This window comes from Ailuropoda melanoleuca, chromosome 10 (genome assembly GCF_002007445.2).
Source record: "Ailuropoda melanoleuca isolate Jingjing chromosome 10, ASM200744v2, whole genome shotgun sequence".
In the NCBI taxonomy this organism is placed as follows: Eukaryota; Metazoa; Chordata; class Mammalia; order Carnivora; family Ursidae; genus Ailuropoda; species Ailuropoda melanoleuca.
This window is the reverse complement of record NC_048227.1, coordinates 55,847,830-55,860,946: the sequence shown is the minus strand read 5'-3', so window position 1 is coordinate 55,860,946 and position 13,117 is coordinate 55,847,830. Positions and strand designations below refer to the sequence as shown.

Below are 13,117 nucleotides of genomic sequence, written 5' to 3'. Positions count from 1 at the left end.
TTTTTTATTTCGTTTTCATATCTTATTACATTGGCCAGATTCTAAAATAACAAAGAATAATAATAGCGACAGCAAACATTCCTGTTTGGTATTAATACTTGCTTTCCTTTTAAAGTGGGTTCTTTTATCATTTTAAGTAAGAATGCTTCTATACTTTGAAAAAATGTTTTTATTTTGAAATTGACACAAATTTTAAATATTTTTTGTCTATTAACACTTCTTTTTTAAATATTGTAATGGGACATTATTTTGATAGATTTTCCTCCCATGAATTTCTAGGATAAATCCTTTTTGGTTGTGGTTAGTTGTTCTTTTAATGAATTTCAGCTTTAATAAATTATGTAATTTATTAATTTCATTCATTTAACAGATGTTCTTTGACTACCTACTATATACGAAGTTCTATCTTAAGTCCTAGACATGTTGCAATTTAAAAATTCATAGGGAGGGATGGCTCTAAAGAGGCATCCTTTTAAACGAACTGATCTGTATCATGACTGCTGTGGTGGTTACACATATCTCCATGTGATAAAATTGCAAGAACAACACACAGACACACACACACACACACACACACACACACACATAGATTAGCGCATGTAAAATTTGTGAACTCTGAATCAGGTTCACAGATTCTGTTGATGTCAATTTCCTGGTTGTGATCTTGTACCGTGGTTATTCAAGTTGCTGCCGTTGGAGGAAATCAAGAACTCTGTACTGTGTCTTACAACTGCATGTGACTCTACTATTATCTTAAAATCAAAAGTTTTTAAAAATTATATAGTCCCTGACATCACATAGAATACAATCTAATAATTAACATAGATCATTAAAAAAAGAACTATATGTTAACTACTATAATATAGAGGAAAAGTAATGGGTGCCATATGTGCATACGATATTGGAGCCTGTACTTAAGGGTCAAGAAAGGTCTCCCTATGGGGCACCTGGGTGGCTCAGTGGTTAAGAATCTGCCTTCAGCTCAGGGTGTGATCCCAGAGTCCTGGGATCGAGCCTCGCATCAGGCTCCCTGCTCCACTGGGAGCCTGCTTCTTCCTCTCCTACTCCCCCTGCTTGTGTTCCCTCTCTCTCTGGCTGTCTCTCTCTCTCTGTCAAATAAATAAATAAGAAGAAAGAAAGAGAGAGAGAGAGAGAGAAAGAACGAAAGAAAGAAAGAAAGAAAGAAAGAAAGAAAGAAAGAAAGATCTCCTTAAAGATGTAACATTTATTTTTCTTAAAGATTTTATTTATTTGAGACAGAAAGAGAGAGAGAGAGAGCACAAGAGCAGAGGGGAGGGGCAGAGGAAGAAGCAAACTCCCCCCTGAGCAGGGAGCCTGATATATGGCCTGATCCCAGGACCCCGAGATCAAGACCTGAGCCGAAGGCAGATGCTTAACTGGATGAGCCACTCAGGCACCCCAAAATGTAACATTTATTTATTTATTTTTAAAGATTTTATTTATTTATTTGACAGAGAGAGAGGCAGCGAGAGAGGGAACACAAGCAGGGGGAGTGGGAGAGGGAGAAGCAGGCTTCCTGCTGAGCAAGGAACCCGACGCGGGGCTCGATCCCGGAACGCTGGGATCATGACCTGAGCCGAAGACAGACGCTTAATGGCTGAGCCACCCAGGCTCCCCCCAAAATGTAACGTTTAAAGTGAAGTCTAAGAATGAGTAGGAATTGGCCAAACAAAAAAGAGGAGAAAGATAGAAGACTATCATCTTTCAGGGAGTGGAGTCTCAGCAGAGAATGATGAGGAAGGTTGACAGAAGATAATACTGAGGTAGAGTTTGGGAACAGGTCATATTGGACCTGGGGATTATGGTAACTTTTTAAGAGAATAATGAGGAGCCACTAAAAAGTTTTAAGCAAAGCAGTAATAATTTCAGGTTTTTATTTTTAAACTATTACTTTGACTTTCAGGTACAGAACAGCTTGATTGGAAAGGATACTTGAAAACATGAAGAAAGAAGGAAGCTGTCTGTCCTGGAGTCCAGGTTAGTGATGGGGTGCTTGGAATTGGTTGGGAGTGGTGAAGATGGGAATCAGTGAATGGATTCAAGAGTTACTGGATAGGTTTGGAAATTATTTGAACGTGAGCTGTTGATGGTTTAGATTATACCCAGATTTTGGCATGGACAATGGAATGCATGCAGAAGCCATATTCTCAGGTGTGGAGGATTAAAGGAAATACAGATCTGAATGGGTAGGGAATGGTTTGGTTCAATTTTAAATCTAAGATAAAATGCCAGCAGGTGCCTGGATGGCTCGGTTGGTTAATCATCTGCCTTCCACTCAGGTAATGATCCCTGGGACCTGGGACTGAGCCCTGTGTTGGGCTCCCTGCTCAGCGGGGAGTCTGCTTCTCCCTCTCCCTCTGCCCCTACCCCCCCCCACCGTGTTGCTCTCTGTCTCTCTCTCAAATAAATAAATAAAATCTTTAAAAAAAAATAAGATGCCAGAAAGACTTCCAAGTGGAGATTTCAAGTAGGCAACTCGGTATCTCCAACTGGAGCACAGAAATAGAGATATGGACCAGAGGTAAAGTTTCAAGTCTTTGGCATATAGATGATACTTAAAGTCAGGGGAGTAGTTACAGTCATTGAGGGAGAATGGGAAGAGAAAGAAAAGTGGCCCAGAGGAAATTCTTGATGAACACAAACACTTAAAGGCCAGGAAAACTTAGAAGTAGCAGTCAAGAGGGATTTGAAATCTAAGAATGATTTTAGGGAAGCAGAAGGAAAAGAGTATTTCAAGAAAAAAATAGCATATCTGTTAAATGCTCTGCGGAGAAGTAAAGTCAGATGAGGCATAGAAGTGACCATTGAATTTAGCAATATGAAGATCTCTTGTAACTGGGGTGAGGAAGGGGAGAAGGAATACAAATGGAGGTAGGCTTGCTAATTTGGAGGAAGATGAGAGAGCTGTAGCCGGGTCCTATCGACTTTCTCTACAAAAGAATAGATAATGGGAAAGGAGATTTAAGGAGAATGAGGAAGGTGTAAAATAATTGTTGCAAGAGAGAAGGACTAGAGTAAATAGTGAATAGACCAGAAAAACATTTCAACCACTGAGGTAGATTTTTTTAAGTTTAAATAAATGGAAATTATCCAAATTTTCTCTTGGATAAGAAGACTCAATATTGCAAAGATGTTAATCCTCTTCATATCTATCATTCTATTCGATGTGGTAATCATAATTCTTATTAAAATTACTATGATAGCACATACTTACAGCGGGCTTACTATGTGTTAGGCACTGGGTTAAATGCTCATAAAACCCTAATCAAAGTCACAAGTTCAGGGAAATTTGCAAAATGACTGTAAAGTTTGAAGAATAAACATGCAAGAATAGCAAAGAAAATTCTGGGAAAGAAAATAGCAAGTGTGGATTAACCAACTGTAATTGTGGTTTGCAACAATAGGAAGCTCAATGGAAAGAACTCAGAAATAATCACAAGTTTATGGCAGGGTGACTTCAATAATGCTGGGTTTTCCAGACAGTACGGAAAAAAACAGGTTTAGAATGAAAAAACTGGGGATGCCTAGATAGCCATTTGGAAAATAATAAAACTAGATCCCTGCATGATTATTTATCCCCAAATTAGATAGATCGAAAATCTGAATGTAAAAACTTAAATTATAAAAAATTAAACAAAATTATAAATATTTTTATAATATTGTGTTGAAAAGACCTTTTGAAATACAGAATAATATTACACACATACACACACACAACAGCATGAAAAGACAATTGTTAAAGCAGGGAAAATATTGTCAATTTTTAGGATGAAAGATTGAGCTCTCATAGATCGATTAAAAATATGAGGAGCCCAATTTTAATACAAAGGGCAAGGAAAATAGCTCAGAACAAAAAAAATGATTAATAAACATGTGAATGATGCTCATTCTGTCAAAAATTTTAGAACACAAAAATTAAAACAAAGTGATATTTTTTATCAGATTAGTCAATCCAAGTAACAGTGTTTATGAGTACCTACTATGTGCCATGTGTTTTTAGTATTTTCTTGTCTGTATATTTTCTATAATATTCCCATGAGCATATTTCCCGTAATAAGCAACCAACTTTTTTTTTTTAATTTTATTTTATTATATTGTGTTAATCACCATACAGTACATCCCCAGATTCCGATGTAAAGTTTGATGCTTCATTAGTTGCGTATAACACCCAGTGCACCATGCAATACGTGCCCTCCCTACTACCCATCACCAGGCTATCCCCTTCCCCCACCCCCTCCCCTCTGAAGTCCTCAGTTTGCCTCTCACAGTCCATAGTCTCTCATGTTTCATTCCCCCCTCTGATTACCCCCCTTTTCTTTATCCCTTTCTTCCCCTACCGATCCTCCTAGTTCTTATGTTCCATAGATGAGAGAAATCATATGATAATTGTCTTTCTCTGCTTGACTTATTTCACTTAGCATTATCTCCTCCAGTGCCGTCCATGTTGCAGCAAATGTTGAGAATTCGTTCTTTCTGATAGCTGAGTAATATTCCATTGTATATATGGACCACAGCTTCTTAATCCAGTCATCTGTTGAAGGGCATCTCGGCTCCTTCCATGATTTGGCTATTGTGGACAATGCAGCTATGAACATTGGGGTGCATATGGCCCTTCTCTTTACTACGTCTGTATCTTTGGGGTAAACACCCAGTAGTGCAATGGCTGGGTCATAGGGTAGTTCAATTTTTAACTTTTTAAGGGACCTCCACACTGTTTTCCAGAGTGGCTGTACCAACTTGCATTCCCACCAACAATGTAGGAGGGATCCCCTTTCTCCACATCCTCTCCAACAATTGTTGTTTCTTGCCTTGTCTATCTTAAGCAACCAACTTTTTAATAATATGATCAGGAATTTGAATGGACACAGATGTCCCTTGATAATGCTTGAAAGGGGGAGTTTTTTGCTTGTCAAACTCAGCAGTCTTGTTGATATGCTCGATTTGATTGTGCATTCTATGAAAAAGAATGTGTTCATCTTTAAAAGTGATTTTTATATGCTCACAAAGCTAATTATTTCCCTCCCATTTGATTATATTTTATTGAATTGACAATATTTCTGAGAGCGTAAAGTTAACATTGGAACATTAAATGACAAACCGAATCAAGGTCATAGGCCACTGATTCTTCTCTTTTATCAGCCAGAGGGGAGAAGAGCAGTTAGTGGGGCTAGTCTTTCTTCATCTCTTCATTCTTTCATTCAACAAGCATTTACTGAATGTCTACTGTGTGCCAGGCACAGAGCTAGGCACTGCAGATACCATAATGCACAAGAGAAAGAGGATCTCTACCCTTAGACTGTACCATCTACCTGGGGCTAAAGGGAAGGAAACCTACAATGGAACACTGCTGTAAGAACTTGAATTTGTATTAAGTAACTGAAATCTCCCCTTGCCATCATTCTTTCAATCCAGAAATAATCTCGGGCTGCCCAGGGTAACACATTACTTCTGTGACTATACTAGATACTCATTTGTGGGTGATTGAAACACCTTAAAGTATCTTTTCAAGTAATATGTCAAACCTAAATGCAGCTAGGTCATAGACTTCCTCCAGATTAATAAGGCTAAACTTTTTGGCAACATAGGAGAGATTTTTCAGGTCTAAATGAATCATTAGGAATGAGTAAATCACAGACATAACAAATGCTCTATAATTAAGAAGATAAAGATGTATGTTAAGAAGTATCATAAATCTCAGAATAACCCAGAATGTTGTCCATTTGTCTTTGTCAACAAATACTGGAAAGAACCCAAAGAAAAAGTCAAACATGTAACTTCAAATAGTCTATGCTTTCAAAAAACCATTAAGTTAATATATACTTCCTTAAGGGGAAAAAAAAACTTCATATACTAAAGAATTAAGATAGTTTCACAAGTTACTTTATATGGTCCCTAAATTATATATATGAAATTGCCAAAATTTGATTTTTTTTACCTACAAAATTTGCAATTTCATGTGGCTCACTCTAATACAATGACATCATTTCAATTCCTAAGAAGAAATCTTTGCATCGTGAGTAATTTATAGAGCTCTCCCTATAGCCACACTGCACTAAGCCCTATCTGACATCAATCCAAGGCTTTCCTTGGGGCCCATGGATTCCCCCAAGAAAGTATGAGACTGGAATTCAGGAGGATCTTTGAACTTAGATGAAAAAAATTATGTATTTATTTTCGCTAACCTTTAACTGGAACTTTGCATTTCTTTCAAATAAAGACATGAGCAGTAAACTTTGATAGCATGACCAGTACCCTTGTTTTTGTCATCAGTGGAAATCAGCTCTTTTCATAGTACATTACAGTTGTCCCAGCTATCTCAAAATAACATTGATGGTTATCACAAACTTGAAATTTCCTGTTGATATTAAATCTGCCTTTAGGACTTATTATTTAATGCATTTAATACTAATCACAAATTTGTTTTTTAAAATATATGGATAACTGAATTTTGATTAGTTTGCTTTATAATAAAGTGTTATATATCTTTTATGTTTTTAAAATATATTATTCTGAGAAAAGCTTCCAAGGGCTTCCCCACACCGTCAGAATTGGTCCATGGCACAGAAAGGTAAGAACCCTTAGTACCCTTTGATCCTTGTAGCCACCCTGCTTAGTGGGTAGTATTATCACCCCCGATGTGCGGAAAGGGGAGGTGGAGTCACTTGCTGAAGGTACACAGCTAACAGCACAACCAGGTTTCACAATGAGTCTAGCTTCAAAGCCCATGCTCTTACCCAGGACCTACACAGCCTTTGGAAATTTTCAGTGACCAACAGAGATCATAGTAGTCAACATACTGGTGATCATCCAATAATATTTGTGTGAACCTGAAAATGCTTCCCATGTGCAAAGACACTTAAGTGTTGTCCATGGCAATCATAAGCTTACAAAATGAACAAGAAGACCTTCAATAGTAAGGAGAGTTGGCCCTGGGCACCAACAGGACTCTGAGGCGGGGAAAGCCTCAGAGACCCAGGGGGAGCTGTCAAAGAGGAGAAAGAGCCCCGGATGGGCATCCTGGCACACACAGGTGTCACACGGTCGTAGCCAATAAAATTACTTCTTTGTCATCATTTGTTTCTGTTTTTATTTCTCTTCTTCCCTTCTGTCTCCATGAGGTTTCTAATTGAGGTATCTATCCCATTCCTCCATGTACTAGCCAATTTTCAGCTTGAAATAGAGAATTATTTCATATTTCAACTTGAAATATGCCAGGTTATTACAGAAGAAATTCAGGCTACTGTCTTTATCCATCTACTTCAGCTTTCATTGCTTTTTTTTTTATTATTGAGGTATAACTGTCATAGAACATTAGTTTCAGGTGTACAGGGTAATGATTCCATACTTGTAAATGTGATAAAATGGTCACCACAGTAAATCTAGTTAACATCTGTCACCATAGTTACAGAATTTTCTTGTGGTGACAACTTTGAAGATCTACTCTTTTAGCAACTTTCAAATATGCAATATGGTATTATTAACTATAGTCACCATGATGCACATTACATCTCTGTGACTTATACATACATATACATTTATTTATTGAAGTATAATTAACATACAATGTTACATTAGCTTCAGATGTACAATATAATGATTCCACAATTCTATACATTTCTCAGTGCTCATCATGATAAGTGTACTCTTAGTCCCCTTTGTCTATTTCACCTGTCCCCCTACCTATCTTACCTCTGGCAGTCGCCCATTTATTCTCTGTATTTAAAAGTCTGGTGTTTTTTGTTGTTTTTGTTCATCTCTTTTTTTTTTTCCTTTGCTTTGTTTCTTAAATTCCACATATGAGTGAACTTTTGTGGTATTTGTCTTTCTCTGATTGACTTATTTTAATTAGCATTATACCCTCTAGGTCCACCCATGATTTACTTATTTTACAACTGGAAGTTGGTATCTTTTGACCCCCTTTACCTATTTTGCACATCCTCTACCCCCCACCACTGGCAGCCACCAATCTGCTGTCTGTATCCATGAGCTAATTTTTTTTTAAGATTCCACATATGAGATCATTCAGTCTTTGTCTTTTTTTGTCTGGCTTACTTCACTTACCCTAATGCACTCAAGATTCATCCATGTTGCAAATGGCAAAATGTCCTTCATTTTTATGACTAATATTCCAATGTGTGTGTGTGTATGTGTGGGTATGTGCGTGCACACACATACATATATGCATTTTCTTTATCCGTTCATTTATTGCTGGACACTTAGGTTGTTTCCATATCATGGCTATTGTAAATAATGCTGCAATGAACATGTGGGTGCAGATATCTTCAAATTAGTGTTTTCATTTTCTTTGAATAAATACTCAGAGGTGGAATTGCTGGATCAGATGCTAATTCTATTTTTAATTTTTTGAGGAACCTTCATACTGTTCTCCACAGTGACTGCACCATTTTGCATTCCCACCAACAGTGATGAAGATTCCCTTTTCTCCACATCCTTACCAACACTTGTTATTTCTTGTCTTTTTGATAAAACCATCCTAACAGACATGAGGTGATATTTTATTGTGGTTTTGATTTGCATCTCTGATGATTATTGATGTTGAATATCTTTTCATGTGTATGTCTTCTTTGGAGAAAAATGTGTTCAGGTCCTTTGCCCATTTTTTAATTTGATTTTTTTATATTGAGCTGTGTGAGTTCCTTATATATTTTGGATATTTACCCCCTATCAGTTATATCATTTGCACATACATTCTCCCATTCTGTAGGGGTTTTTTTGTTTTTGTTTTTGTTTTGTTTGTTTTTTTAGTTTCAATGATGGTTTCCTTTGTTGTGGAAAAAGCTTTTTAGTTTGTTGTAGTCCCATTTGTTTATTTTTGCTTTTGTTGCCCTTGCCTGAAGAGACAGATCCAAAAAATATTGCTCAGACCGATGTCCAAGAGCTACTGCCTATGTTTTCTTCTGGGATTTTTATGGTTTCCAGTCTTACATTTAAGTCTTCAATCCATTTTGAGTTTATATTTATACGTGATGTAAGAAAGTGGTCCAGTTTCATTCTTTCCATGTAGCTGTCCAGTTTTCCCAACATCATTTATTGAAGAGACTGTTTTTTCCTTATTGAATGTTCTTGCTTCCTTTGTTGAACATTAATTGGCTGTATCAGCATGGGTTTATTTCTAGACTCTTGGTTCTGGTCCATTGATCTATGTGTCTGTTTTTGTGCCAGTACTATACTGTTTTGATGACAATAGTTTTGTAGTATAATTTGAAATCAGGGAGTGTGATACCTCCACCTTTATTCTTCTTTCTCCAGATTGCTTTGTGGCTCCACACAAACTTTAGGATTCTTTGTTCTAGATCTGTGAAAAGTGCCATTGGTATTTTGACAGGGATTGCATTGAATCTACAGATTGCTTTGAGTAGCATGTACATTTTAACAATATTAATTCTTCCAGTCTGTGAACACAGTATATTCTCTGCCCATTTTTAAATTAAATTGTTTGTTTTTACATGTGATGGAAAGAAACGATAGATTCAGAGTAAGGCAGATTCCTCGCCTAACTAGGAAAGCACTAGGGATTCACACATACCATTTCTTCAATTGTTAGAAATTCAACTATTGTTTATTAAATCATGAGCCAGGTTTTGGAGATCCCCAAGTGCCTTTCATTCTTACCAGGATAAATTGATATTGACAAATATCACTTTCCCAAACTCTACTCTTTATTTCTGTAACAGTAGATATAGATATAATCTCATCTTCACTTTCCTTAGAGAATAGTAAGGATTTCCTGGGAACCCGGCAGTGTGTCCTCATGATGTCCCCTGGGAACATCATGGCGGGGGAATAGCCCGCTAGGCTAACGTGTTAGTGAGCTCCTACTGTAGCTCTTCCTTTTGTTGATTCACTGCTATTAGGCTCCCAGCAGTGTAGTGGCTTATAGACCATGGCTCTGCATTCAGATGACCTGTGTTCGAATTCCCACCTCCACACTCCTACAGAGATGGCCTTGGATAAGTTAATTAATCTGTCTGTACCTTAGTTTCCTCAAACTGTAAATGAGGTTGATAATATTACCCTCTTCATGGAGATGTGGGTATTAAAAGACATGTTTGCAAAATAGTTGGCCTATAGCTTCATGAACATTGGCCATCTTTATCACAACTGATGCTAATACCGCCACTTTCTCTATGTGTCTTCCTTCCCTCTTCAGTCTACATGCCCTGAAAGAGTACCTCTTCAGGGAGGAAAGGAAGGGTTCAGGGATTGATGTAGCAGGGAAATTTCTCCTGTCAATTATAGGTCTGTTGTAGTAGAGGAGGTAATGAAGATAACTTCCCAAGCTACTTGGAGAGACAGAACAAAATGGTTAAGAAGGGCTGACTCTCTCAGCAGTGGAAAGATGTTCTTCCACAGAGTCCCCTTCTAAGGTGGCATGAAACTTTTCTTTCTAAGGTATTGTAGGTTTTCACAATTATGCTAACATAAATAATTAACCCATTGTAAAGCTATGGATATGTGAGCTTTATTCTTCTGCTATTCTTGAGGCTTATATTCCAGGGTCAGTGTATAGTGGAAACCACATAATAGTTATGACGTTCTGATAATTCAAACAGTGTGGGCTCAAGGTGGAGAGATGGGAAAATCAGCATGCATTGAGCACTTACTAAGTATCAAGTGCTATGTGTAGTTTTTTTTTAATATATTATCTCACTGATATGACAGCTCTATGAAGTAGGAATTGTGGCTCCATTTTAATAAATGAGAAAATGGAATTTAACAAAATTGAATAATTTGTCAAAAAGAAAACACAGCCAGAAAGGAGCAGCATTGACATTTGAATGCTGGTCAGTGCGACGCAGGGCCCACGTTTTGTCACATACACCACCCTGGTTACCTGTTGTGTTAAATGTGCTGCTAAAGGTAGGTGTAGGATATCAGCTTCCCATGTGAAAACTGCTTCCCCTGCCCTTAGAGCACAAAGTAGCTGATATTCATTCTCTCTGAATTTCACAAACATGCATGAGGTTAAAAATCATTATTCAATTTAACCTTATTAATAATACCATAATCTTTGCTCAAACTGTGGCCACATAACAAAATGCTATGTCAAAGGTTAAGCGAAAATTAGAAAGTGAGTGATTTAACTAAAAGGAACATGCTGACTCTTAGATTTCTCGGGATAAGAATAAAGTGGTTCCGGTAGACTCAGAACTTGTCATTTGTCAAAGTCCACAGGAGGGAAGGTGTTATCTTTTTCTGTGGAGCTCCAGGTTCACCAGACAAGGCTTACTGCAGAAAAAGAAAGTCAAGAGGTTATCTCCAACAAACATTAAGAGACTCTCAATAGTCAGGGAATGGTGCTTTGGATGAGATTCTCAAAGATCTTATCATTGGGCTAATGGTTTTAAAAGTGAACTTTTTCCTTCTATTTGGCATTCATGGATCACACCATAAATGAGTGCCCTGGACTGTAGTCAGTGTGAGTATTAACCATTTCATAGCTCTGTGTCTATGTTTATTCATGGATCATCTCTTCTCAGAAACTAATTCTCCATGTTATGTACTCCTTGCTGACTATAAAATAAAATTCAGCTGAGCTTTGAAAAGTTTCTTGAGTTCATCCAATAAAGCTAATCCCATAAAGTCAAGCACAGATGAAAACGCATGGCCTACGGTTTTTATCTTCATCACTGCTACATAGTGTTTTCTGATCTAAATTCTCTACCTGAAGATATTTTGTTCCTAAGAACGTAGGTTCTATAATGACACTTATTCATTTTTCATCCAATTAATAGCCTGTTGTTTTCTAGCAGTCCCAAAGAGGGTTTGCCCTTTGGGGTGGGAGGGTTGCAGATCAGTGAGGGCACCAACAGGCCAGCTCCTACAATGACCACCATGTTGGCAAATAGCCTTCAAAGAAAGCTTGAAGAGTGAATGAAGTTGCCACAGAACAGTTCAGCTGTGGAGTTGAAAACCCTGGTACCTTTGTCCTGGGAAGTGAGTATGAGTAGATCTAGTAAATCACTGCTTTAATAGTAACTGAGTACCCAAAATAAAATCTTCCAAACGTAGGTAACCAAAGAAAGGCTAACTCACTCACCTCTCTGGGGTCTGTTTGCCTTCTGTAAAAGTGACTGGAACAATCCATTTCTAAGAGGCCTCATCTCAAAGAGTGCTGGTATCAATTCTGCCAGGGATATGGGCTGACCTCAGACTAATCTAATCCCAGAGCAGTTTGGAGACTTTACAAGCAGATAAAATGGGAAAAGATCATTGTTAAGGATTTGAGAGAACTTAGAATCCACATCTCTCTGGACCCTCCTTTGGAGGTCTGTTCATTCTTTTCCATCCAACTGGGATTTGGAATGGCACAAGAACCATTTTATAAATAAAGAGCTGGGGAGAAGGCCAACTTAAGAAGTGAGTATCACAGAGCTGACCTTCCTGTCACTTATAAAAGGCAATAACATATATTATTTCACTCAAGTAATATTTACCAGTGCCTTTTATCTATTAGACTCTGGGCACAGAAATAAGGCTTATCAAATCAGGGTTTAAAAGAAAGAGAACTTACCCAATTTTGTCTCATAAAAGGCAAAGATAACACAATTTCTTTGTATATAATCATTCTATGTACTTTCCATTTTTTACATGATTTTTTGACATAGTGCAGATCAGAGAATACAAACAAAAAACACATCATTCCGCAAGGGAACTTAGAAGCAAGAAGAGATCATAGTCTCCAACTCAGTCATGTGGTGAGCAACATATTGATCAGCTGCTCAACCATTATTTCAAAGTCTTCACCCAGTTTTGAAATCCTAAAGGGCCACATCTGTCCTTGGCCCAAGCATGCCATTCACATTAGTGTGAGTGGGATATATTCTGACACGCAAAGGGCAGTTTGTTGCCCCAATTCTGCAGGAACAAAACATGATTCACATTGACATTATCTTAGATCCTGGCTTCTCATAAGCTAACTTATCTTATCTATCACGCACCTTGACAAATTTTCTGTTTCTACCAGTCTGACTACACAGTGCTTTGTCTAAGACTCTGAGACGATAAGGGCTTTTGTTTGCATAAGCTTTATTTAAAGCTTTATTTGATATCGAGTAAATCCAGATAGAATATG

General features: G+C 37.5%; 1 long non-coding RNA gene across 1 annotated transcript in view; it reads left to right on the top strand.

Moving 5' to 3' along the window:
* LOC117804245 overlaps positions 1 to 13,117 on the top strand; it is a 164,893-nt gene that overhangs the window by 78,742 nt on the left and 73,034 nt on the right. The window contains exon 2 of the long non-coding RNA XR_004628595.1: positions 1,925 to 1,998. This is a non-coding gene — a long non-coding RNA (uncharacterized LOC117804245). The remainder of the gene's footprint in view (positions 1 to 1,924; positions 1,999 to 13,117) is intronic.